General features: G+C 41.1%; 1 protein-coding gene and 2 pseudogenes across 2 annotated transcripts in view; 1 reads left to right on the top strand and 2 right to left on the bottom strand.

Annotated features, from left to right (window-relative positions):
- The window catches only part of Fubp1 (far upstream element binding protein 1), a 909,332-nt gene that overhangs the window by 667,656 nt on the left and 213,795 nt on the right, over positions 1 to 27,881 (bottom strand). The window lies entirely within an intron of this gene.
- On the top strand, positions 4,922 to 5,754 carry LOC127206456 (40S ribosomal protein S7-like; annotated as a pseudogene).
- LOC127206455 (histone deacetylase 1-like) lies at positions 6,093 to 23,077 on the bottom strand (annotated as a pseudogene).

Below are 27,881 nucleotides of genomic sequence, written 5' to 3'. Positions count from 1 at the left end.
CATAAAACACTTGTTTAAAAATTAATTCCTTTCTTATTCACTCCTCTTCTCATCCGCCTCCTTCATTTCCACTGATTATAATTCATTTATTCTAACTTGATATTTATTATTATAATTACAATGTGAAAATTTCATCACTTCTTGCATTCCTCCCATGGGAATGCTTGGCCCCTTGGGCCAATGCTTGGCCTTTCCAAAACACAAAACAAATATTTGTTGCATGGGTAAATAAATGAATCAAACCAGTCTTGTGTCTAAAAAAATGTTACTGATTTAACAACAGGAATAATCTACATGGAGATCTAGAGGGAGAAACTTAGTGTAAAGAAAAAATGTAAATAGTGAGGCAAATCAAATTCATCATCCCACTCCTCCGTCTCCTGCCGAGAATCAGCTCTATGTGGAATACAGTCCACTGTTCTGTTGTCTCTGCAGCCTTCCCACACTGACCGGAATATTCTACCCAAAAAGGTGGATTCTACAATTTGATTTTTATCCTCAAGGACTACATGCAAGCCAGTGATCTCATCTGAAGTGCAACCTAAACTCAAACCTATAACACAGGATTATTTTGTAAGGCCAAGGGAGAATTAGCTGTGTTAGATTTGTGTATCAAGAGAGGGGACAGTAATGTACTTGGTCAGGTTGTAATCACTGTCACAACATACTGTAATACAATAATTAAGTGGGAAGGCTTTCTTTAGTTTGTAGTTCTCATTTATATTTCTTCTGGGCTCATGGTGATGCAGAGATCATGGCACTTGCCCAAAGACAGACTGGAGACGGAGTAGAAGGAGACCGAGACCTGGAGACCCAGTAGAAGGGGACCGAGACCTGTTGTGGCCTTCAAAAGTTCTCTACCAGTGAACTCCTTCTTTTAGGTAGGTTCGCCTCTTCAAGCTACTACCATCTCCTACTGCAGTAGACATAAACATGTTTTTATTTTAATCCCAAGTTTGGGGTGTGAAAAAGACTTGTGTGAGGGTATGTGATGTTTTGTCTACTGGAACCAGAATTGTGAGGGGACACATGGTGTTTGTCCACTAGAAGAGGAACTGCCTCCTGTAGGAGCATGGTCTTGTCAGGTGGTAAACATCCTGGTAATGCTCTGAGAGGAGATCTATATGAGCCCAAAGCCAGAGACTTGTTTTTTTGTTTTGTTTGTTTGTTTGTTTGTTTGTTTTTCTTTTTGCATCACTTCATGTTACTTGGTTGGTCATTGCTTTGCATCTAGATGTTCCTAGAGAGAAACACTCCTAGAGAGAGACGCTCCAGAGAACACTTCAAGGTTCTGGGTTCTGGCTGCTGCTCTGGCTTCTGGATGCTGCAGTTGCCGTCACTTTGCTGAATTTCTGGTTCGTTGTTTAATGGGTCTGCTGGAAACTGGGTGATGAAAAGTGGAGAGAGGAAGGGAGTCTAAAAACGGTCTATAACTCATGTCGCCATTATTCTTTTTCTCTCCTATCTAGGGTAGTGGGTTGGAAGGGAAGTACAAGTCATTAAAGAACATCAAATGAAGACAGTTTTTAAAAGATCAAAGCCTACAGGTGGCACCCATGTTGGGCACCATTTGTTAAGGTTATTTTTCATATAACTGTGTTTCTCTTAGTTTTCTCTTAACCGGGCTATCACACAAATAACTTAGCCCCTTTCATATTTGTTTATATAGATGTACAGCACAATCTGAGCAGTTTAAGTCTGTTCTTAATCCTCTATGTTATCTTTACTATATCTTTGCCAAAATCCCCAAGTTACTGGCTTTTTAGTTTTTTCTTTGCCCCAGCTGAATCTTCTTCATCTCTCCTTCTCCTCTCTGCCAGTGCCTGAAACCCCTGCTCACTCTCCTACTTCCTCTTCTACCTCCTCCGCCCCAGGCTTGCAGGAAGTCCAGCCCTATCATTTCCCCTGCTCAGTGACTGGCTGTAACTTGCTATGTTGGCATACAAGGGGGACAATTGGGGAGCAGTGTTTACACAACATTGAGACAAGAGAGTCTCAGAACAAGGATTGCAACCAGATATAGGGGGAATACAGAAATCAGCATTTGAATTACATAATAATCATATCAACATCCTACAAAAGTGCTACTGCCTGGGAGCCAAGTGTTTGATGTACAGTTTGTGGGAGACAGTTCCAATTTCACATGCAAATCACAAGGGGGCATTTAAGCTGGTAAAGGGTTACAACTATGAATGACTGTTGACTTGTAATTTCATTTCAGGCTTTCACTACTCTGGTGGTGGATCTGGGAAGAGGCAGTATTCTCTGAAAACACATTAGTTCCCATGAGTCTCTCCACAAACAATTTATTTAAACTGTATTAGTCAGCGTTCTCTATCTGTGAAGAGACACCATGGCCATGGCAACACTTATAAGGGGGAAACATTTAATTGGGGCTTGCGTATAGTTTCAGAGGGCTAGTCTGTTACCAGTGTAGCAGGAACATGGTGTAGAAGATCAGCTGAGAATTCTACATCTAGGTCCTCAGGCAGCAGGATGAGAAAAAGCCACTGTGACTGGCTTGAGCATTTGAAACCCCAAAACCAACTCCTACTGACACACCCACTCCAACAAGGCCACACTTTTTTTTTTTAAGTTTTCACTCAGCTTTTTATTTTACTTTTTAAAATTTATTCTTGTTACATTTCAATGTTTATCCCATCCCTTGTATCCTCCCATTATTCCCTCCCTCCCATTTTTCCCTTATTCCCCTCCCCTATGACTGTTCCTGAGGGGGATTACCTTCCCCTGTATATGCTCATAGGGTATCAAGTCTCTTCTTGGTAACCTGTTATCCTTCCTCTGAGTGCCACCAGGTCTCCCCCTCCAGGGGTCATGATCAAATGTGAGGCACCAGAGTACATGAGAAAGTCATATCCTACTCTCCACTCAACTGTGGAGAATGTTCTGACCATTGGCTAGGTCTGGGTAGGGTTTTAAAGTTTACTGCCTGTATTTCCTTGGCTGCTACCTTAGTTTGAGCAGGACCCCTGAAGGCCACACTTCTTAATCCTTTTAAACAGTACCACTCCCTGCTGATTAAGCATTCAAATAAAAAAAAGCATTCAAATACATGAGTTTATGTGGGCCGTTCTTATTCAAGCAATCACATTCCACTCCCTGACCTTTTTAGGCTTTTAGACATATTATAATGCAAAAAATGCAACCATTCCAACTTCAAAAGTCCCCATAGTCTGTGATAGTCTCAATACTGTTTAATAGTCCAAAGTTCAAAGTCTCTTCTGAGATTCAAGACAATCTCTTAGCTGTAACCTCTTATGAAATCAAATTCAAAAAGCAGATCACATACTTCCAATACACAATGACATAACATATACGTTAGCTAAACCTTACTATTCCAAAAGGAGGAATGGGAGCATAGTGAGGAAATACTGGACCAAAGCTGGACCAAAAACAAGATGGAAAAACCTCAAATTCTGCATTTTCTTGTCTGATGTCAAAGGGCTCCTCAGATGCCCAGCTCCTTTCAGCTTTGCTAACTGCAACATACTTCTCTCACATTGTCTGGTTCTAGTCCCAGATTGCAGCTTTCCTCAGTAACTGTGCCATGATTATGACATCTCCAATGCTTGGGGTCTCCAAGTCAATCTAGGCTTCATGTTCACAGCTTCATATGAAGGTAGTCTGGGCTTCCATGCAGGGATGCCCTTGACACACACCTGGCATCAATGGCTTTCCTTAGCCACAGAGGGAGATTCTATACCACCTTTATTGTATCCTTGATTCTAAGGCCAGAATGACATAGGGTTATCTGCCATGCTCTGCTGCTCACTGGGGCTGTAATATGCCCTCTTCACTCAATAACATCTGCCTGAGCTTTCTGTCTTTGATGGCTTCCCTCACTGTGTAAGTTTGGATGTCCTGGAACTTGCTTTGTATACTACGAGGAGGCTGGCCTCAAACTCAAGAGGTTCACCTACCTCTGCCTCCCAGGTGCTGGGGTTAAAGGTATGCACCACCACAGCTAGCCCTAAGCTTTTCTTTAATTCTTTTTTTCACTTTTTAATTCCTTTTCACAACTTGGAGCTTAGCTGCTTGGGGTCTTGCCCTGAGGTCACCGCTCTCTTTATTTCATTTTGCACCAGGCATTTTAAAAATCTGCTTATCATCTTGAGCCTTGGACTTAACCCCATTACACTTCCTACTAGTCCTTTTCTCCTCAAACTGTCCTTCTTGTGTGTCTCATTGTTTAGCTTACTCCTTTTCGTGATTGATCTTTTGCATAAGCCTGGCCATTAATAAACAAGTAACACAATACTGGGTTGTCTGGAAATCTCCTCTGCCCATGCTGTTAAACCAAAGCTCTTCAATTTAGCCTCAGGTAGGTTTTTTTTTTTTTTTTTTTTTTTTTTTTTTTTTTTTTTTTTGGACATGGGGAGGAGAGAGTCACATTCTTTACCAAATTATCACAGGACTGGTCATTAGGCCACTTACTAATATTCTTTGACTCTGAAAGTACTTGATCTGGCCTCCAATGATTCAAACCACCCTCAACACTGTCTTTCATGTTTCTGTAGGATGACTGCATAAGCCTCACTTAATGCATTTAACTGCATTCCTAGTTAAAGTCCACAGCTGACCAACAATCAGCATGATGAGGCCTGCCATAGCAATACCACACCCCACTCCTGGTACTATTTTTCATTAGTCAGTACTTTGTTGCTGTGAAGAGACACAAGGACTATGGCAACTCTTATAAATGAAAGCGTTTAATTGGGGGCTGTCTCACAGCTTTAGAGGTTATGTCTGTTACAAGCATGGTGGCAGGTAGACAGACACGGTATAAAAGAAGAAGCTGAGAGTTGTATATTTGAATCCTCGGGTAGCAGGAAGAGTACAAGCCACCGTACCTGGCTTGAGTGCTTGTGTCTTAGCGTTTCCATTGCTGTGAAGAAACACCATGACCAAGGCAAGTCTTATAAAGGCAAACGTTTAACTGAGGCTGTCCTACAGTTTCAGAAGTTTAATCTATTATCATCATGGCAGGGAGCACAGCAGCATGCAGGCAGACATGGCGCTGGCGGAGCTGAGAGTTCTACAGTTCTGCAGGCAGCCAGGACACTGAATGTGTTTCAGACTGGGTGTAGCTTGAGTGTTTAAGACCTCAAAGCTTGCTCTTTCTAAGCTGGTGTTTCGTAAAGATGAAGCTGTGTTCAGCTCGAGTGCCAGGATTGTGAAGGCCAACAGTGAGAACCCAGACGAATTCGAGTCTGGCTAGCATCTGTCAGGTGATGCTCGAGCTGGAGATGAGCTCAGATCTCAAGGCGCAGCTCCCGGAACTCAACATCACTGCGGCCAAGGAAATTGAAGTTGGTGGTGGTCAGGAAACTATCATAATTTTTGTACCAGTTCCTCAGCTGAAATCTTTGCAGAAAATTCAAGTCTGCCTAGTTCATGAATTGGAGAAAAAGTTCAGTGGGAAACACGTGGTTTTCATTGCTCAGAGGAGGATTCTGCCCAACCAGGAAAGGACGCACGAAAAATAAGCAGAAGCGCCCCAGAAGCTGCACCCTGACAGCAGTGCATGACGCCATCCTTGAGGACTTGGTTTTCCCCAGTGAAATTGTGGGTAGGAGGTTCCGTGTGAAACTGCATGGCAACCAGCTCACAAAGGTGCATTCAGACAAAGCACAGCAGAACAATGCGGAGCACACGGTGGAAACCTTTTCTGGTGTGTATAAGAAGCTCACAGGCAACCATGTTAACTTTGAATTCCCAGAGTTTCAGTTGTAAAGAAAATGACTGAATAAAGTGTCATTTATAGTCTTTAAAAAAAAAAAAAAAAAAAAAAAAGACCTCAAAGCTCCAAGTTCACAGTGACAAACTTCTAACAGGGCCATACCTTCTGCATTAAGGCCACACCTCCTAACAGTGCCATTCCCTATAGGTGAAGCATTCAAACACGAGTCTATGGTGTAGGCTTTTATAAATCCATTTTTTTTGGGGTTCTTTAATGTCTATACCTCCCTTCCAACCCACTTACCCTAGATAGGAGAGAAAAAGGTTAATAGGAACAGGGGAAGTAAACCTTTAATAGACTGAATTCCTTGGAGCAATTCCACTCTTTGTTGTCAGGATTCCAGAAGCTCCATTAAACAGCAAAGCTGTAATTCAGCAAAAGCGACTACAACCACAGCAGCAGTCAGAACCTGGAGCAGCAGCTGGAACCACAAAGTGTTCTCCGGAGCATTTCTCTCTAGCAGCATCTCAAAGCAGAGCAATGAACAGCTAAATAATGCAAAAACCAAAAAGCCAAGTCTCTTGTTTGGGGGCTCATAAACATAGTAATAGACATAGATGTAGACGTAGGTGTAGGCGGAGGTGTAGACGTAGGCATACACACACACACACACAAACACACACACACACACACACATACACACAAACACGTCCTCTCAGAGTCCATACTAGGATGTTTATCAGTTGGCAAAGACCATGCCCCTGCAAGAGGCAGTTTCTCTTCTAATGGACAAACACCACGTATCTCCTCACAAGTCTGTTTCCAGCAGTCGAACACTTAACACCCTCACACAAGTCTGTTTCACATCCCACAATTTGGGTCAAAGCAAAAAACAAGTTTACATCCATTACAGTATGGAGGACAAACCAATTTAAACCACCACATTCCACTCCATGCCTCCCACAGGCTTGTAGCCATCACAAAATGCTTGAAAAGCCCCCACAATCTATCACAGTCTCAACAATGTTTAAATGTTCAGTCTCTTCTGAGATTCATGCAATTCTCTTAACTGTAATCCTCCATATAATAAAAATGAAAAAGCAGATCACATACTTCCAACACATCACAGTGTAGGATAAACGTTACTCTTCCAAAATGCAGTGAAGGGAGCACGGTGAGGAAACACTAAAACCAAAGCAAGACCAAAAGCTAGCTGGGAAAATGCCAAACTCTACATCTCCATGTCTGATGTCAAAGTGCTCTTCAGATCTCCAACTCCTTTTATCTTTGTTGACTCTCGGGCTGGTTCCCCTCCCTGTCAGCAGCTTTTCTCAATAGGTATATCCTACAGCCCTGGCATCTCTAACATTTTAGGGTCTCCAAGGCAACTGAGGCTTCACTTCACAGCTGGAACTCAGCTTCTGCTGCTGCTGCTGTTCTTGGGGGTCATCCCACCAAGAACATCTCCAAAATGGTGGGGTCTTCTGCTGTAACTGGGCTGCACTTTCACCAGTAGCCTCTCCCAGGCTCTCCTCATGGTACTAAGCCTCACCTTTGTTGCATAACCCCATCAGTCCTGGACCTTCAACCAACACAGAGACTATGCTTTCACCAGTGGCCTTTCTTGGCCTTTCAGCTGCTCTCCATTGACTCCTTCATGCCTTCCAACCCAGTACTCCCTGTGTGACTTTTACACATCATCAAGTCTGGCTGGTCATGGTGTCTCTTCACAGCCATGGAACTCTAAGACTATTGGAAACCCCAAATCCTACCCCCAGTGATACATTTTTTCCAATAGGACCACACCTACTCCATCAGGGCCAGACATCTTAAACCTTTCAAACAGTACTACTTCCTGCTGACCAAGACCAAGCACTTACATACATGAGCCTCTCAGAGTCATTCTGATTCAAACCACCACATTCTTTCCTGCATTTCTGTATCCTTGTCTACTGCCAGGAGTGTCCTACTTCTCCACTTGGAGGGATTCTGACACTTTAAGACACAACCTGAGCGCACATTTTCAACAAGCACTTGGCTTGTGTGTCCAGGAATTTTGTGTGTGTGTGTGTGTGTGTGTGTGTGTGTGTGTGTTTTCAATTCTCTCAATTCTCAACAGTGTCGCAGCATTCAAAATATTTGTATTTCAGTCTGCACTGAATGCTGACATTGTCTGTGTTCTTTGCTCCATATGACTTTTGAATATGCCTTCACTTTGATAAAGTGTGGATTCACCCGATAATTTATTTAGTGATATCCTCAGCTACAGCATAGTGACAACTACATGTTAGGGAACCATTGAATGTTTAAGAACAGGTGAGGGTACCTAGAATCAGGTTATGTCTGTCAGGACTGACCAAACTTGCAAAGAGCATTACACTGTGACCCTTTAGAATAGAGAACATATTTTTGTTCATATCTTGGGATTACTATGTGAGATTGAAAATGATGGTAATAGGGAGAAATCTATTGAAGTAAGATCATTAAACACATAGTATTAGCTCATACTACAATGGAGGGGCAGAGAGGCTGCTGAGACCCTTCCTCATGCTCCTATTTCCTGCCTTTTTCTCTATCCCTTTATTATGCCGTATTTCTTCATTTTTTTCTTTTTCCCTCCCCACTTAACCCTGTTCCCTCTTTTCTTTAAATTTCTATTTAATCACCTCTCTAATGACGGCATATTTATAACATTGCAATCGCAGGTTCTTCAAGTGCATCATGATAGCATAAGTCAAATTTCAGACCTCTCCAAGTCTAAAATTACTTTAAGCTCCACGTCCAGCTCAGCTTGTCTGTTTAGTTCTGGCAACCCTTGTTTCCAAGGAGATCCATTTTTGAATTTTATTCTTTCTATTTAATTTGATTAAAACAAAAATTAGACTCATTCTCAGGAAAATGAGATGAAACAGACCTATTTCCTATGCACTGTTATTTTTTAAAATATGTATACTAAAGTGAGTTGGTTTTAGGCATGTACACATGCATGTATGTGAGAGGACAGAGTGTGGTGCTTCTCTTAGCCTGGGATCTGATTTTTTTTAAACAAAAAGTTTTATTTGCCTAGTAAGTCTGGTTTTTTAGAATCAGTGACCTATCCCAGGAAACATAGATATTACAATGATAAATTATAGTTTTGTGACAAGTTCATTAACTCTATATTATTCTCATTATGTAAAATAATGGTACATTATATTTTGCATTCTCTACCTTATATACTGTCTACTCCATTTCTCATGGGACCAGCGAGAAGTCTAAATGCTTCTATCTTGACTTTTTGTATTTTAAAGAAATATGTTCCAGAGGCAAAGGCAAAGTGCAGGCATATAACCAAACAGAAGCCCTCTATAGCCCTTGGCCAGGCACAGACTAGAATCAGTGCCCCACATTTGTTATGAAAGGAATAATATATCCTTTTATCCTAAGTCTGCCCTACTTCAGATATTTTGAAAAACCTGTCTTTTAAAAAGTCAGTGAATGAGACTGGGTGATAAGATTAGTGTTTAAGGAAGTGTGTTCTTTCTTGAACAGGTCTTAGTTATCCTCAAACAGAATCAGCTATTTTTGTTGTAGGGTTTTTTGTTTGTTTGCTTGCTTGCTTGTTTGTTTCAAAGAAAATTCTTGGCATTTTATCTCTGGGCTCACAGGTATGTTTTAATTTTTAACACCGTATTTATGGTTTTCCATCTTATTAGAAACAGAATGAATCAACAAAAATGGTGTCTGGTATTACTCATAAATGGAACTAAATTATTATATTAACATTTTTCAGGCTACGAGACTTGTAATTCCCCTAAGTGATGAAGAACCAGGTACGTCACATGACCAGCGCAGAAGACTGGAGATTTCACGAAGGACTTGGATATCTGTGAAGTGAAAAGGAAGAATTTCTTTCCACCCACTTGGCTTCCACTGCATTTTAATGCACCTTTCCCTACTGTGTTCCTCAGGACATGCTTTCCTGCTGTCCTACATACCACACTTATTCCAATCTCCTTTCCTTCATGCTTGTCACCCTGTGTATCAACCCCGTTTGTCCTACCTTGCCATGAGGCTCATTTCCCCTCCTTAGTTAGTAACATGATTATCATGTACGTGACAAATGTTAAATACCAACCACTTGCCTGTCATGACATTGAATTCAAACTCATTGAAAAATGACCATCGTGAATTGGGTAATTTAATTCTAAAGTGCTAGATGGGGCTTTTTGTCTAGTCTTGGTTACAGACTTGTGAATTAGTCTTTTGTTGGTGGCTTTTAGGTCACCTGTCACATTCTTTGCCACTGGTAGGATCAAGATGATGTACCCACTGGCATCCAGGTCTCTTAGTGACCTGACCTCTATCTGTGTGGGATTAGGTGGGGAATGTCCTGCAGTCACTGAGGGCACTGCTGAGCTGTCACTTCAATACTTTATAATGGGGGGTAGTTTTTATACCTATCATGTTTTTCAAATTATATGATATTACAAATCATGATGAAAAAGCTCTTGGAAATAAAAAAATTCAGTGGTTGTTTCAGCTTCTACTGTACTGGGTCCTTTCTTTATTAAAGGGCCTCCACTGGAGAGAAGCTGCCTTGGAGCTGTGTTGGCAATATCTTCTGACCACCCTTGGTAGCTTCCCAGTTCCTATGATAATTTTCAATCCAAAGAAAGTCTCTAAGTGAGGAAATCTCCAGATGCCTTTCAAATGAATGGTTCTTGTTAGTTTAACACTGGGCTTTCTTTTTCCTTCCTACTTTCCTTCTTTCTTTCTTTCTTTTTTTTTTTTTTTAATGTAGAAATGTGCTGTTTTGTTACAAAGAGACCCACTGCACTAAGCTGAAACATCTCTATCATGTTAGACATGAATGGCTTGAAAATGGCTTCATAAGACTCATCTTTGATCCCATCTCTGAGCAAGTATAGTACATGCCTTTGCCAGCCCCAATATCCTGTAGGTTCCCGGTTCTTGGGAAGTACTCTCTGTATTAATGAAAGGACACAGTCATGTGCCCATGGTGTCGAAGGTCTCTTCCATGCCGTCACCATGGTGAATGTCAATGTCGATATACAGCACGCCCTGTGATACTTTAGCAGCTCCAGGCTGGCCAAGATGATGTCATTGGCATAACAGAAGCCAGACGCTTCAGACTTCTTTGCATGATGCAGACCCCCAACCCAGTTCACAGTGGTGTCCGTCTGCTGCTTATTAAGTTTCACAGCACTTGCCACAAAGCCACAAATAGACAACTGACAGAACTCAAACAAGCCATCAAAGACTGGACAGTCCTCACCAACCTCAAGTCTCTGCATCTGCTTGCTGTACTAAAGCATGTTTTCTGGGTGGATGGAATGCCACAATTTAATGTAGTCATCACTGTGGTACTTGGTCATCTCCTCAGCATTGGCTTTGTGAGAATGATAGACTTCCATTTTTTTTTGGTAGAGACCATAGTTGAGGAGCAAGTTGTGAGTCATGTGGATTTGGTGAGGTTTCATTGGTGGCCTTGCCCATAATAGTAGTTTCCAACATCCCTGATGAAGTAGCAACAGCCTTTCCACTTGGTGCCTTGAGTCTGTGCCACCTTGCTCAATGCCTGGCCCTCCCATCAGTCCAACACTGGCCTTTCAATGAATACTATGCATGGATTTTAGGCTTTTTAAATTATTTTCCTTTATGGCAAAAAATTAAAACAAAACAAAACATATATATTCTCAATAAATATTTCAGCCTCTATAGTTTAAATAAAATGTAACACTAATGTCAACATGCTCTCTTACTGAGTACCCACTAGCCTATTTAAATTTATGTTTCTATAGTCCATACTCAACACGATTAGATGGACAAAACAATGCATATCTATTGGTAAGTCAATAGAATATTCTTCATTTTAAAGTGTCAATGAAATCAAACGAAATACCCAGGAAATAACAGTATGTGGTACAGAATTTCTATGGAAATGTAGTCCACTGATCCTGCTACCTTGAAACCTAATTTCTCTTGAATCATAGACTTATATTCTATTATTTTCTCAGCCAATCAAAATACCAACCACAGATTCATTCATGAATTTGATCTGAGGACAAAAGAAATCCTTGAGGATGCCTTAACTGAAAATGAAAGAGAAACTATTTTTAGGAACTCTGTTACTGGCTCTGTGATTAAAATTACTACCTGGTTCTAGGAGAAGTGACTAAGGTGGTGCTCAGGTGCTGGGTAATAATGTCTAAGTGAGATTAGAAGAAGTTTAACTTCCATGCACGCAATATACGTGAAGAACAGTTGGCATGCTCTCTCACAGACAAACAACAAACAGAAAGAGCTGAACAGAAATTTTAGTAGAAATCTTATACTTTTTGAAAATTGGCCTGTCTGTCAAGCTTCATAAAATGATTTAGGTATGAGTTTTTTGCTTCCCTTAGGGAATATAAAGTGCTAGTGGGCTTAGCGAATGAGATTTTGTGGAAACAGATGAATTCAAGGGAGAATAATTGCTCTAATATTTTTAGCCTTTTAATAGTTAGAGATCAAGGAAATTGCCTATCCATGTTCATCAGCGTGGTCCTTCCCAAAGATTTATAACACTAGTAACTCTATAAATCCAAAGAAATGTATGCCTTTTTCATATACTGGGGCTGGCAGTCAGTAGTTAGCATGTGTACGAATAAGGGGGAAAATAAAAAAGATGAAAGCTGAGCAGCAAGAAAAAGCTTCTGAGTTTGCTATCTACTGTTGCAAGATGTCAAGTTTTATGTTCATTAAGTAATATTAAAACCATTCAAAATAATAGAAGGACTAATAAATAAATCATGTATGTATTTACCACCCAACTCTTTAGAATGGCTGCAGAGACACATCTATCTGAGTTGTGTGCAGCGAAGTCTCTTCTTTATTTTATTTTATTTTTTAATTAATTTATTCTTGTTACATCTCAATAGTTATCCCATTCCTTGTATCCTCCCATTCTTCCCTCCCTCCCATTTTCCCCTTATTCCCCTCCCCTATGACTGTTCCTGAGGGGGACCTCCTCCCCCTGTATATGCTCATAGGGTATCAAGTCTCTTCTTGGTAACCTGTTATCCTTCCCCTGAGTGCCACCAGGTCTCCCCCTCCAGGGGACATGGTCAAATGTGGGGCACCAGAGTACATGAGAAAGTCATATCCCACTCTCCACTCAATTGTGGAGAATGTCCTGTCCATTGGCTAGATCTGGGTAGGGGTTTAAAGTTTACCGCCTGTATTGTCCTTGGCTGGTGCCTTAGTTTGAGCGGGACCTCTGGGCCCAAATCTGCCTATCATATTGTTCTACTTGTAGATTTCTAGGACCCTCTGGATCCTTCTACTTTGCTATTCTTCCATGCTTCTCTCATCTAGAGTCCCAATAGGATGTCCTCCTCTCTGTCCCAGTTTCCTGGTAAGTGAAGGCTTTCGTGGGACATGCCCCTTGGGCTAGTATGCAGATATAAGTGAGTATATACCATTTGAGTCTTTGTGCTTCTGGGTTAACTCACTCATTATGATCATTTCTAGCTCAATCCATTTATCCACAAATTTCGGGAGTTCCTTGTTTTCAATAGCTGAGTAGTATTCCATAGTGTATATGTACCACAGTTTCTTTTCTTCAAGAAGCCAATATTTTGAAGCTTATTTAGCATCTTCTTTTGCTTTCTCCCCCACTCTCTCCCCCTTTCCATCCCTCCTTTATTTCCTTCTTTTACTTTTGCAAGAGGGTCTTACTCCTTAGCAACTCTGGCCCTGATTTGTAATGCTGCTGCTTTTGCATTCCCAAACCTGGGATTACAGGCATATCACCTGGCCTGGCATCGTGAATTCATTTATAGTTTTTTTATTTTTTTACTTGTACATAAGTAATATATAGTATTTATTGAACATCTAAACCTTAATAAATTTATTTCAACTTCATTTTTCAGTTAACATTGATAGTGAGATTTCAAGTTTCTAAGCATAAATATACCAATATTTCTCCATCCCTCTCCTATTAGCAGTTATTTAAATTTCCCTCTCACCAGCTACCTCCTATTCTACCCTCCTCTCTTATTTCTTTCTACCTTTCTTAGATTTAAAATTTTTTTCTTTTTCTTGTGTGTGTGTGTGTGTGTGTGTGTGTGTGTGTGTGTGTGTGTGTGTTTGAACATACCATAGCCCATGCTGGAGGTCAAAGGACAACTTGTGGGAGTTGGCTGTATACCATCGAAGGCATGTCACCAGGCTTGGCAGCACGTGTCCTCACCAGCTGCCCTACCACGTGCCCTCACCAGCTGCCCTACTACGTGCCCTCACCAGCTGCCCTACCACGTGCCCTCACCAGCTGCCCTGCCTCGTCACTCGCTGTCCTACCCCCTCTCTGTCTCCTCCCTACCTCATCTCTCGCTGTCCTACCCCCTCTCCGTCTCCTCCCTACCTCATCTCTCGCTGTCCTACCCCCTCTCTGTCTCCTCCCTGCCTCATCTCTCTCTGTCCTTCCCCTTCTCTGTCTCCTCCCTGTTTTGACCATTTCATCTTCCTATTTCTCTCTACTTCCTCCCTCCCTTCCTCGCTCAGAGACACACCCACACCACCCACCTCTTTTCTCAGGTGGTTGCAACAATTCCCACAAGCAGAAATGTATAATTTTTCCTGACATATCCTTTGCCAACACTTGATACTAAACAACCTTTAAAATTACTATGAAATGAAATCTCATTGTCATCTTAATATATTTTTTCCTAATTACTAGTGAAGCCCAGAATAATTTTATGTTCTTGGCCTCTTCTGAATTGCTTAAAATTTTTTATAGGTTTATGAGTGTAAAAATACTTTGTATATATAGAAACAACATACTGTACTTAAATATAAATGACTTCAGACTTCAGCCTCTTTCCACTTGGGGAATGTGCTTTAATGAAAATAATTGTACATTTTAATGCAGCCAACATAAAGTGAATTGATTGCCCATCCCCACACTGATCTGCTGCCATACATCCTACAGCAAACCATAATCTATGACCTGACACAGCCTCTCTGTCTTATCTACCCACCCTTGCATGTAACCATGATTAGCTTGTTGCTTGTTTTAGAATTCTGAGAAATTCAAAACCTGAGTGAATCCTGCAACTGTTGTACTCTGACTCTATTCCTGGACCTTCTATAATTCCATGGAGCTCATGTATAGCATTGATGACGGACTCTTTTATCTCTTAACCCTGCTGTGATGACAGGCAACTGCCTGATACTTCCATATTAGAGACTTAGAAATGTTCTTGTTCATTTTCACTCTTATAATTGCCTTACTAAAAGTTTAGAAATAATTAGAAGAAAACCATCTGCCTCTTGACCACATACCCTCATTAGCTTCAATTGTACCCTAGACTCCACGTTCCTCTGTCCTAAAGAGGATCCACACACCCAATAGTGAATGGGAGTCAATCTATTGAGGGCTCACAATAAAACTATGGAGGAAAGGCGAGTTCTCTCATTCTTCTTGAGCTTGAATATCCATCTTCTTATGCACTTAACATAGAAACTCCTGGTTCTCGAGTCTTTACATGTTCAGACACACTACCACCCTTCTTTCTTCGGCCTCATTCCTCAGTCTTTGAGTTTAGACTGAATTGCACAACTTGCTTTCGTTGGTCTGAAGTTTTCAGATTGGTATGGCTTGAATATAAACATTTTCCCGCAGGCTTGTGTGCTGAACACTTGGTTCTAAGCTGACAGCACTTCATCTGGAGGTGGAAGAAACTTCATATGGGTCCTAGCTCGAGGAAGAATGTCACTGGAGGCAAGTCAGACATGATGTTCTGAAATCTTAAAAACCACGAGCTCCTTCTTCACTTAAATTATTCTTTCAGATCTTTTTTACAATTATACAAAAGTGACTGTGTGTACGCCATGGGACTTCTCTTGCTCAATAACCCTGTAAGCCAAGCCTCAAAGTAAATCTATGTATCTGTCATTTTTCTCTTCCTTTCTTTCTTTCTTTCTTTCTTTCTTTCTTTCTTTCTTTCTTTCTTTCTTTCTCTCATCTATCTACCTATCTATCATCATCTATCATCTATCTGTCATTTATGTATCTACTGTCCACCAACTAACCTACCTACCTACCACATTTATCAGATTGATTCTGGATAATGAATACAAACTGTTAGATGAGCTAATCCAGACCATTTTGCAGTGTTGGTCTTGTTGAAGTATGCCCTGCACTTGCTCTCTGATGTATGCTACCTCTATGGTTTCCATCTGTTCCCCTGACCACCCCTCTTCACTGTAATTTACTGGCCCTTCTACCTTAAAATGGTGAAAGTTTCAAGACTCATTTCTTCTTTCCTTTTGTCTCATTGTTGAGTTAATTACTCAGTAATTTAATCCTATCTTTGGGGCCTAAACACAGTCTAAATATCTAGTAATTTTCATAGTTGTACTGCCAGTTGAATCCTCTTCTAAACTTGACTCATATGTTCAGTTACTTTTTTGGAAGTATCTGTGATGGTTTATTTTAGTTGTCAGTTTGGTTGAATTAAAGCATACTCAGATAGCAGGAAAACATTATTTCTGAGCATGTCTGTAAGGGTGTTTCCAGAAGAGATTGACATTTAAATCAACAGACTAAATAAAGGACATCTGTCCTTAACAGGTGTGGGTGGACATCATCCAATTAGCTGAGGGTCTACATGGAACAAAGGGAATGGAAATGCAGTATGTTTCTGATCTGGAGTGTGGATAAACTTCTCTTCTTTCAGACATCGAATTTGAGCTTCTCTAGGTCTTGGCATCCAGGGCTTGTGCCAGAATTCTTTCCTACTTCCCTAGATTCTCAGATATTTGACCTTGAATGAAAGAATGAAAGCCTTTGAACAGAGCCACAGCACCAGCATAGTGACAAGGTGTAATAGACTACTGAACCCTTCTAATGACATGAGCTAATTCCTTTAAAACTCACATATATATTCTCTGTCTATCGGTCTACTTACCTATCATGTATCTATGTGTCATCTACTTCTGATCATCCCATATGTTGATTCTCTTTGGAGAATTCTGACATCAGAATGCTGTAGTTTGAATGCCTGTTCTAAGATTATATCTATTGGAACTTATTTATTAATGCCATAGAATTAAGAAATGAAACATTTATGGGTGCTGAAGCCATCTGTGTGGAAGCCCCATGGATGGAAATAGGCCCAGTGCATATGGCTTGAATGAGTGGATTTATTCTGTTCTGAAGTTTGGGGATGCAGCATTCTCCCTCCTGTCTGTTTCCACAAGAAGACACTGTGATGAGGCACCATCCTGGAAGCAGAGCAGCCCTGCCTGGTACAGAGACTGACAGCCTTCGCTTAGCCCCTTGGAGCTGTGACACATACCTTCCTGCTGTTCACAGAGCCTTGTCTGTGATAGTTCGTTGTAGAAGTTGCTATCAGACTGAGACAATGGCCAGGAACAACCTCAACTCAAGGGTCTCAAACTAAACTTAAGCTTTTTTTTTTTTAACCTCATATAAGAAAACCCCATCTTCTAAAATGCTTTCTATTGTTTTGAAATAGCATCTCCATTGCTACAGCTCCTCAGGTCTTATGCCTTCTAGTCAGACCTACCAAACCACTTTTTTTTCTCCTTCCATTTTCAACCTAAATCTCTTGCCTAATGCTTTTGGTTTTATTTGTAAACTTGATCCCAAATCTGAACAATACTCATGAGTTCTACTGCTACCACTCTGTCTGCAAATATTATCTCTCACCAAAATAATTGCATCCAATTTGTCTCCATGTACACACACTGCCTTTGTTCACTTGGTATTGGATAGAGTGGTCCTAGAAAAGATAAGAATATACATTTTCCTTTTACATAATCTAAGAATTGCATTGTGTCCCTTTTTTTCTTTCTTTTAACCCTGGGGCTAGTGAGGTGTGTGAGTGTGTGTGTGTGTGTGTGTGTGTGTGTGTGTGTGTGTGTGTGTGTGTGTATGTGTGTGTGTGTGTGTGTGTTCAGTGACCCACAGCAAGGCAGTGTCAAGGTGGCTAATAGCTCAAAAGTTAGTGTGAGGTTTGTTGAGATCAAAGCCCAACTTTGTAATTTACTAGCTTCTAACTTAGAGGTGTGAACTGATGGCTCCTTTGATCGTTTTTATCTGCAGGACCAATGACCAAGTACCCATTGGTGGGGCTGCTATGACACCTACATCTGAGACTGTTTGTTAAGCATTATGTATCGTGCCTGGTCCATAGCACACTCTAGCTAAGAGTTTACATGAGAAGAAGGCAATAGAGTAGAGTGAACAGAATTGCAGTTTTGTGTTAGTAAAAATACAAAGACAAGAGTGTGAAAGGTGGAATTTGTTAGCATTTCGAGGCAATATTCACCCACTGTGTGAACACTGAGTGAACATCTTGGTAATTACCCAGCGTCATCCCTAATTGCAGCCCCAAGTCAGTAAGTGGTGGCAGTAGGTGAGCCAATCACAAAGAGGCTCTTGTTTCTGGTTTCTTCCTCTATTCAGGAGAATTGCCACTGTACTTCTGCATGCATTGGTGACTCCTTGAATATTTCCTCACCAACGTAAAATGTGTGGTTCTATAGTCAAAAGAGTGGCTCCAAGTGTTCTATGCCTTATCTCTAAGGATACTTAAGGCATTGCTAGACAGTGAGAGATAGTTGCATAGAGGTATAAGAAATTGCCTTTTAACATCAGGCAGAAAGAATGCTTTTTATAAAAAGGGTGGTTGGACTGAAAAAAAAAAAAAACCCTAAATGTAAAAGGCTCGCTAATAATCACACTGTAAGCCCCATGCTATTAGAAAGTTGTCTTTGTTAAATAATTCTCTGCTGGTTCTTTAAGTTATTCAGCATCAATCAAACACCCAGCATCTTTGACAAGTGCACTGGGGCCTCACCACAGCATAATGGCTAGCGTTCAGGCTCAGGAGACGTATTCCTTGTATTCAAATCCCGGCTCCTCGTCTCGCTGGCTGTGTGACTGTGGGCAGAATCTACGCTTGAGTTCCATCATCTGTTAACTGAGAATAATAATGGTTCTGGCTCCACAGGACGGCTGGGAAGATTCAATGAGTTAATACAAGTGGAAGGCCCCAGAACACTGCCGGGTGCATAATAAGTGACATTAATAGATGTTAACTGGTATTGTTCATAGAATAGAAAGATGGCAAAGTACTAGAAAAAGAAAGAGCAGGATGAAAGATTTCACAGGAGATGTAACAACAGAGTGACAGAGGCAGCTGTAGCTTCTGCGAGTGTTCTGAGAGCTGAGGCCTTGCTTCACTGTTCATTGACACCAGTGGCTTGGGTCTGGGGACCATACGCAAGGAAAGTCTAGAGTAAGGACTTTTTATGGCAACATAATAAAGTAAGCAAGAAGAATTTTCTAAACAGATCAGATCTGAGTTTAGGACGGTGAGCTCATGTGAGAGCCCAGTAGCTAAGAACCTGAAACTGTCTTCTAGCCATGGCCTACAGTACCTTACACAGTCAGCTTGCCTGGCCAGTCCGCAGGCTTTAAGACACAGTCTCACTGTAGTCCAGTCTTATTTTTCCTTAAGTATTCAAATTCTGTATTCTGTCTGGATTTCTGTGTTTCAAATTGCCTTTCCACAGAAGGCAGGACTGTGCATGGGTTCATAGGCTGTGGAGAGGGTTAGGGAGGGAAGAACAGATACAAAGTGAACTGAAAAATGGAATAACAGAGACGGGCCTCCAGCAGGGGCCAGGGGATGGCGATCAATGTAGAAGGAAAGAGGGACAAATGATACCAAGGTTTCTTGATTAAAGCCTCAAGGAATCAAGTTATTTTATATTTACCTAAACTCATACATAATACATAAGCATATGCAAAAATATGCACACATACATTTTGAAGTTAAACCACTTGAGGTAATAACAGTTCCCATAAGAGCCATAGGCTAACAAAAACCCCTGTTTGCAGGGTTAGACGATAGTTCAAGTGACTCTCCAAACAATGCAGATTACAATTATCAATGTAGCTCTTAGTTGCTTCTCTGAGATTGAGAGTGGATCCCTATTGCTGAACACACTGCTTACTTAACACCACACGACTCAGAGGACTTGAGCAGGATCTGACCTGAAAGCCTTTTTCCCTCAGCTCTAGCTTCCATGGTTTCTGGAAATAATATGCAAGCTGCCAAGGGAGGGAAGCAATTAAACAGTCCTACCCAGCTGAAATACCTATGGACCATGACAGTTTCCAGCATGGCAAGACATGTGGAACAGTGCCAAGAAGTGGCACTCACATGTAGCTGGCAAACAAAAGTTGTATAACTTAGTTTAAAACCAGCTTAAAAGGAGGGACATTTTTTTCTGGTTCTGGCCTCCCTAGGCTAGTGAGGTCATGGGCCTTAGAAAAGAGCCCACTACCATTCCTTACTACATTCTAAATGTTATCTTTACACTTACAGAAAAGGGCAGCTACCACCCCTCATTAAAAAAAAAAAAAAAAACCACAAAACTTCTCTTCACAGCAAATGAACCATTGCAGAAAGCCACAACTTGGCACAATGCAGAGATCAAGAGATCATGGAAAGGCAGGTCCCAAGCACCATATCTACATTATGTCTCACACATCTGGTGTTCAAGGAACATCACAGAAGCATGGGTGGAAAGATGGCAACAGCCGTACCACCAGGAATTCTGCTGTGGAACAGTCTCTCGCAGAAATGGCTGCATAAGCAAGACTGGAATGTTAGCAATATCAGCAGACACGTTAACCAGAACAAGGGTAAATTTCAGGGGCCCCACCTCTGGACAAGAACTACAGGCAACTACGCAGAGTGCTCAGCCTTGGAAACATATACACACAAACAAGAAAAACAGACACAGCAGGAAACACACACACACACACACACACACACACACACACCACCACCATCCTACACATAAATGTAACAAATATATTCAATGAAAATGAAGCCATCAGTTGAAAGTTGAGCACATAGGAAGGGTTTGTGTGTGAGTATCTGGGAAGGACTGGAAGAAAGTAAGTGGTAGGAATGACATAAAATTTATGTCAACTAAAAGCATAAAACATGTTGCCTCCCTGGGATCCAGCATTCAGGTTCCTGCCTGCGCCCTGATCCTCACTCGGATCTTGACTGGCTGTGACATGTCAAATGAGTTTACTGAACAGCGATTTCAAAGTCCCCAGTGGACTCTGCTCACTGTTCTTTCCCCATAGTTAAGCTTCTTATCTTTGTGTGGACACCTCTATTTGCTTATTCAGTTAATGAAATAACAGACTTTCTCTCCACCATTACTCTTCGCCCATGCATAGAACAGTGTGCGCCAGCCATATAGACTGATGTTTGATGGAAAACATCTCTCTTTCAAGCCAAAAGTGTGCTGGAAACAGCACACAAAATATGTTCTGAGCCTGAGGCTGAATTGAGCTGACATAGAGGAGGACAGACAGATTTGTGCTTTCTGTGTGCCAGGACGGTCTTCTTGTCCATCCAGGAGATGGTCTGCATTTATTTGAAAAGTAGATGAGGTCTACAGACCCCTAGGCACCTGGACTGACTCCACGAATTTATATTCATGTTTTTTTGTCTTTCCATTCATATTTTAAAACACTGGGCTAAAGCAAGATCAATAGAACAAAAATGAAAAAAGAAAAGTCTGGACGTAGTTTCATTTTTATATGAATTTTTAGTATTTTTGTTAATGTTCTATTTCAGCTTCATGAATAACAGGTTGGCTATTCAACAAATGATGCCAAGAAAACTAGTTAGCCTTTGGGTGTGGGGGATTGTAATGAAAATCCATACTTCACTGAAATCAATTTTAGCTCGAGCAATGAATTTCATATTAAAAAGTAAAATTCCAACAACAGTTGAAGAAAATAGAAGTGAATATTTTAGAATCTTTGATAGAAAATGGCTTCTCTATGCATGATATAAAACCAGAAACTCTGAAGGAAAAGGTTGACAGAGTTGTCTAAAAAAACAAAACAAAACAAAAACCAACCCCTTCAAAAAAAAAAAAAAACCAAAATAAAAAATCAAAATAGAAGAAAACAAAACATCCCCCCAAACATTAGAAGTCTCTGTAAGGGTTAATAAGTCTCATAAATAAAACTGAGGCATAAAAAAACTGAAAAGACTTATTTACAAAACAGCCTGGAGAGATGGCTCAGTTATAAGAGCACTTGTCATTCTCACAGAGGACCTTGGTTCAGTTTGCAGCACCCACATGGTGTGCCAACTGTCTATAATTCCAGGGGATATGACACCCTCTTCTGGTCCCATGAGCACCAGGTACCATTTGGTGAATATACATGAGTACAGGACAATACTCATACACATAAAAGGAAAATATAGATTGTAGAAAAGAAAACCAGACAGGCAATAGGCATCTCAGTCTCCATAGGGGCACACTAGTAAGGGGAGCAGGGGCTGCCCCTGCCATGGACTCTGTTGCCTGCTCTTTGATCACTTTCCCCTGGTGGGTGGCTTTACCAGGTCATAGAGGAAGAGGATGCAGGCAGTCTTGATAAGACTTGGTAGGCTGGGGTCACGTAATAGGGGAGAGGGCCTCCTCCTCCCTGAGGACTAGGGGAGGGGCATGGGGGGGGAAGAGGGATGGAGGGTGGGACTGGGAGGAGATGAGGGAGGGAACTACGATTTGTATGTAAAGTGAATAAATAAAAAATTAAATTAAAAAATAGCTCTGATGTGTTCATGCATGTTTTATGTACACAGACAGCACACACACACACACACACACACACACACACACACACACACACACACCATTTCCTTTACAATTCAGCAAAAGAATACCCAGCTCTCTTGAAGCAGCTGGTCCTGGTGGGTCACCTATTAGTCATTTGCTGCCCCCATTTCTTCTTTAAGAGAACACCCAAGTTCCCAGTACAAAGGCTGAGCTGTCCCCAGAAACGTGCTTGAAGCACCCTTGAGGCAAGGCCAACAGTGAGAAACTCACTTATGGTCACCAAGGCCTGAATGAAAGCCTGCTGGGTCTCAGGGGAAGAACTTTTCTTCTAATTAAAAGAGGCTTTGTTGTAGGAAATAGCACCTTAAAACCGTGTTTTCTGATACTCATCTGGGAGCAGCATTTTGCTGTGCTTGAGGACTAAGTCCATAGCTTGATGCCTCCACACCAAGTCTACATGCCAAGAGTTCAACTCCATGTTTAAATTGAGATGTAACTAATCATGTATAGCAGTCATCACGATAACATACTTCTATTTCTTTGAAATGCCTGTACCTGCTTTCCTTTGTACTCTGGATGTCTGGGTAGACTACACCTTTTTGACAATCTTTCACTATCCTCTATTTCAGTTGACTCTCGTTCTGAAAGCTTAGTAAACAAGTCCACCATTTGCTGTTGATCTTCAAACAGGCCCATAGGAAGTGTGCATTTGACAGTGACTGAGTTTCCACACCCAAGCCATGTGATATGTAGTGTCCTGGACCTCTAGAATGCTTTCTAATTAATCAAATGATCTCTCTCTCTCTCTCTCTCTCTCTCTCTCTCTCTCTCACACACACACACACACACATGCATGCACACACGCACGCTCACACATGCACACATACACGCATATGCACACTTACGATTTTGTTTTCCTCAGCTGATGATCTTGCTGTCTGCTCCCTTCGCCATCTGATGTCTCAGGCCCCATGTTCTGCATGCTGGTCTGCACTGATGCGTGCTTGGGCTGTGTATCTAGGCTACACTTCTGCTTTAATAAACCATTTGCTGTAAAGCTGTTTCTTTCCTTGGCAATCTCTACTTTGAGTTCAGCTTTTTGAGTCAGGGTTCCTTCCATCTTGTTTGAATTAGCATCTGCCTCTTTCCTGGGCATGCCACTTGTACCCACTGCTCTGTTTTCTTTCTTGACACAGCTGAAGACCAGGAGTCAGTACCATCATTGGCCTTTGTTATTAGCTCCAGCCCTGATTTTCTATATTCTATTAACAAATAATAACTAAAGTAATTCACACTAATTTGCTGCAGACTTGTCGCTTTAACACTTTGCTGTCATTCAGTGTGTCTCCAAAGCTCACAGAAGGGATGGCCTCTGGTGGACCCTGACTCCTCATTCTAGCTTTGCATTTCTCCTGATGCCCTCCTGCACTTCACAAGAATACTTTGTGATACCATATCGTCATCTATAATTTCTTTTCCTCCAAAATGTGTACCCAAGCCTCAAACTCTACCATATCTCTTTACATATTCAGCTTATTCAGCTGTTCTTTTTGCAACTGGTTAATACCATTTGTGTCACCTCTCACTCTGTCCATTTAACTTGTCACCAACAGCTACCTTTGATAGCTCTTTTAATGACATCAATTTCATGTCCATCACAGTGAAGGCATTCATGCTATCATCTTAAATTCTCCCACCCCCATTATAATTACCTGAATTTATCTTAAACCCAGAACAGCAATCTGTATAATTTGTTTTTTTCCTTAATTGTGTAGCCCTTACCCATCCCTAGACACCTGCCTTCTCCCTTAACTCTTTCCTAACTTATCAACATAATTGTCTAAAATTCTGCTTTTAATGTCCCAATTTACTGATTGATTTTGTCCTATCGGTATTCTGACCTCATCGTCCCATAAAAAAAAAATACATGGCAAGACTGTAAATGTTCCTTGTCAGTCTTACTAACTCCTTCCAACAGTTAGCAGTGATTATATGAAAATTGAGCAGGATGAACTGTCCTTGTGACTGAAACTTCTAGGTTCCTGTGTCATTACATTCCTCTCTGGTTGCTTGTTCTTTGTTACTCTCTTGGGATTTTTTTATTACTTACCTTCCCAATAAACATTGGCTTTACTAAGAGTTTATTTAAGTAATTTTTCCGCTTTAAACTACATACAGTGCCCTGTATCCATACCTGCTGATTAAGTTATTCTCAATATGCAAATGATCTGGGTTTATATACTTTTCAAGGTTTAGACCAGTATATGCAACTGAAACTTGAACCCTAAGTCATAGGGAAAAGCATCACAAAGTAAATAAAGCCAGATCAAGTAAATGATTTCTAGTCATTTCCCTCAAGGAAACTAACCAAAGCAAAAGCAGTGCCAATAGCAGCCCTGGGTGGGGATGACGGGACGTGTAAAAGAGTTTTGTAAATGATGTCTTGGGATGAAAACTTATGCCATTGCTAAGAAAATTTCTTTTTTTTTTTTTTCCTAGAAGGAAAAGTGAATGCCTAGTCAAAATATGCTACAGATATGTGGGGTGATGGAGATGCCACCCAAGGTCCCACAATGCCAAGAATTTGTTTTAATGGTACTTTTTATGGTCGCTCGAATATGAATTTGCATCTCTATTCCATTGGCACCTGTTGAAGTAAAAAAGATTTTTCTTAGTTACTTCTGAAATAGAAAGGAGTTTGGAGTGGGAGACATATGAGAGGGGGGGGGAGAGGGGGAGAGAGAGGGAGAGAGAGAGAGAGAGAAGGAGAGAGGGAGAGAGAGGGAGAGAGAGAGAGGAAGAGAGAGGGGCAGCGAGCAGAGTGGCAAGAGATAGAGGGAGCTAAGTAGAGAGGAAGAGAGAGAGGGGACACGGAGGAGGAAGAGAGAGAGAGAGGAGGGCGAGCGGAGGGCGCGAAAGATATCGCGTTGTCGCTGTTCTCTCCTTTATCTCCTCCTATTAGCGTGATCTCTCGCTCTATCGCTCTAGCTCATCCTCCTCTCCTCTCCCTTTCTCTCTGCTTCTCTCTCGCGTCGCTATCTCCCTCTTCCTCTGAGAGCGAGAGCTTTTCCTGGTCCCTTTTCTTGTTGTGAGCTCCTAACTTTTAAAGTGGGGCATGGGGAGCCAGTCTTAGTGGTGCAGGATTTTAATCCCATCATTTAGGGAGGCAGAGGCAGGTGAATCAATGTTAGTTCAAGGGAGTCCAGGACAGCCAAGGCTACACAGAGAAATCCTGTCTTGAAAAACCAAAAAGAAAAAAAATGTTGCAATGGGGGTGGGGTCCTGGCACAAAAGATACTTTTGTTCTGGTACTTGACTAAGTCTGTGTTCAGGAAATGCTGTTCTATGATCTGGGTAGGGAAAATTCTATCTTTTAAAAATCTTTCATTGGAATATGGTTTCCATAGAACCCCAAGAACAGTCACTGCACTGGAGAATTGTACTCTGATGAGCTTTTCCAAGGTTACTCTCAGCTGTGGTCCTGAAGATGTGCTTCTAATATCTCTCAGCAATGGATGTGGACAAAAGAAACCAGACAGGGCATGGAGAACTGGATGGACCTAGCATGGTGACTTTGCTTCAAGTTAATCTGCTTTGCATTTCCTGTTTCTGTCATTTCCAGAAATGTCTACAGAGAAGTAGGGAGATTCGTTACAGCTTAAAAACATGGGTGCAGAGTGGAGATGGGGCTTAGAGACACCGTCACTTAGGCTTTATGTATCAGTGAGCTTCCATTTGCATTCACTGGTTTGTAAGGCAAGGCAAATCACCCTCTCACACATAGTAGAGAGTGGGGTGTAGAGTTATAGAGACACACATAGCACACCTACCGGGGGTTAGTCAACTCATTTCTTCTTAAGCCAATTTCAGTTGGTGATGGTTGGAAGCCCATTTCCTTTGTATCCATCCATATAATTTGAGTACTATCCAATGTGTTTTCCCAAGGTGCGTTAATGGAAACACAGTCCATCTTACTGCAGTGCTAACGCGCATCTTGAAAGCACAGCCCATATTCCTGTCTGAGGAATAAAAGCTGCTCAGGGCTACTGTGTCCTCGGAATGTCTGTGTGGACTCACCATTAGTGTTTAATAGAAGCTGGGCATGTGCATCAAGGAGATAACATTAAAAGCACCTAAGAATGTGGAGGAGCCGCATAACATTAGGGCTTTTCTTGTGGAATGGACATAAAAATGATTGAAATCCTGGTTTAAGGGGAAAAAAAATCCATGTATTCATTTTAACTGTCTTCTTTGGTGGTATTTATAGAAACAGTTTTTATTCTTTTTCCAACAGTTTCTCTAACCATGGGAAAAATAAATGATCTCAGTATGATTTAATGTAATATATAACTCCCACTCTGCAATTGTTCCAAGTGCTGTTCCATCCTCATAACGTGTCCCTGGACTCCGGAGACTGGCCATGGGGGCCACCGGACTTTGGTTTCAGTTGAAAGAATCAAAAGATTCCTGCGTATTTCCTTGTACATGTTTTGGTGGAAAGTGTTTTTGTAGAATGATAAGGTATTTATTTAAAATAAATGATCTAATTCAGTTAGAAAACATTGAATATCTTAAGTTCTAGTTTGTTCGCCTTTCAGGGTCGGTTTACAAAAGGGAATAATGCCTTGTATTGTTTGTTTGTTTTCTTTTAAAATTTCCTCTCTGGTTCCAGTGACATTAAAAAAAAAGTCTAAAGTTTAGGAAACATTCTAATAAACCTGTAAAGAACTGAATGAAAATACTTTAAAATTCTCGCTACAGTTATGAAACCCACTCTGATGAAGCTCAGTGGCTTCCATTTCATTTTTAATGGCACATGTCCCAAGTCCTCACATTCAAAGTCAATGAACAACCTCTTGCAGGACTCTATCTGCTATGGGCTGTTTCTCTACATGAGATTTGTGGATATTGGAAGCATTTCCCTTCTTTTGACTCCAAGAAGGCAGTGGGTACAGGCTTGGTCTGGCTGTGAAAACCAGGTGTTGAGCCACGTTTTGGAGAGTTCAGAACCCTCACCTGAGGAGCTAGCCTGTCAGAACCCAAGTCTTGAGAGAGTCCAGGCACTCTGCAGGAAGCAGTCTTGTTAAATTCAGATAAATCAACACTTGCTTCTTGTGAGGATTCTGTCTTTGCATTTTATTCTGTACTGAGCTCAAGGTAATTAAAATTTTAAAATTTAATTTTCCTTTTCAAACACCATATGTGCTGTTTTGAATGTGTTTCTGAGATGGAATTTCATTTCTAAAAGTCAACCCTATTATTATTTAAATCTATTTAAATTGCACATCTCTTGGTACTTACATTGGAGCCCCATTTAGTAAATCCTGAATCAATGTGACATTGGCTACTTATATTTTCTTCAACTTTGAAGTAATTTAATGTAAATCATAATTTTATTTTCATGTGTACACAATACACTTTTAAAAGTTTCTTAGGGTTTTTCTTTTAAAGATTTCACACAAAATACCTGAAAATAGTAACATGCGCATGCGCGCGCGCG

Source organism: Acomys russatus, chromosome 23, assembly GCF_903995435.1.
Source record: "Acomys russatus chromosome 23, mAcoRus1.1, whole genome shotgun sequence".
Classification (NCBI taxonomy): Eukaryota; Metazoa; Chordata; class Mammalia; order Rodentia; family Muridae; genus Acomys; species Acomys russatus.
This window is presented reverse-complemented; position numbering and strand designations above follow the sequence as displayed.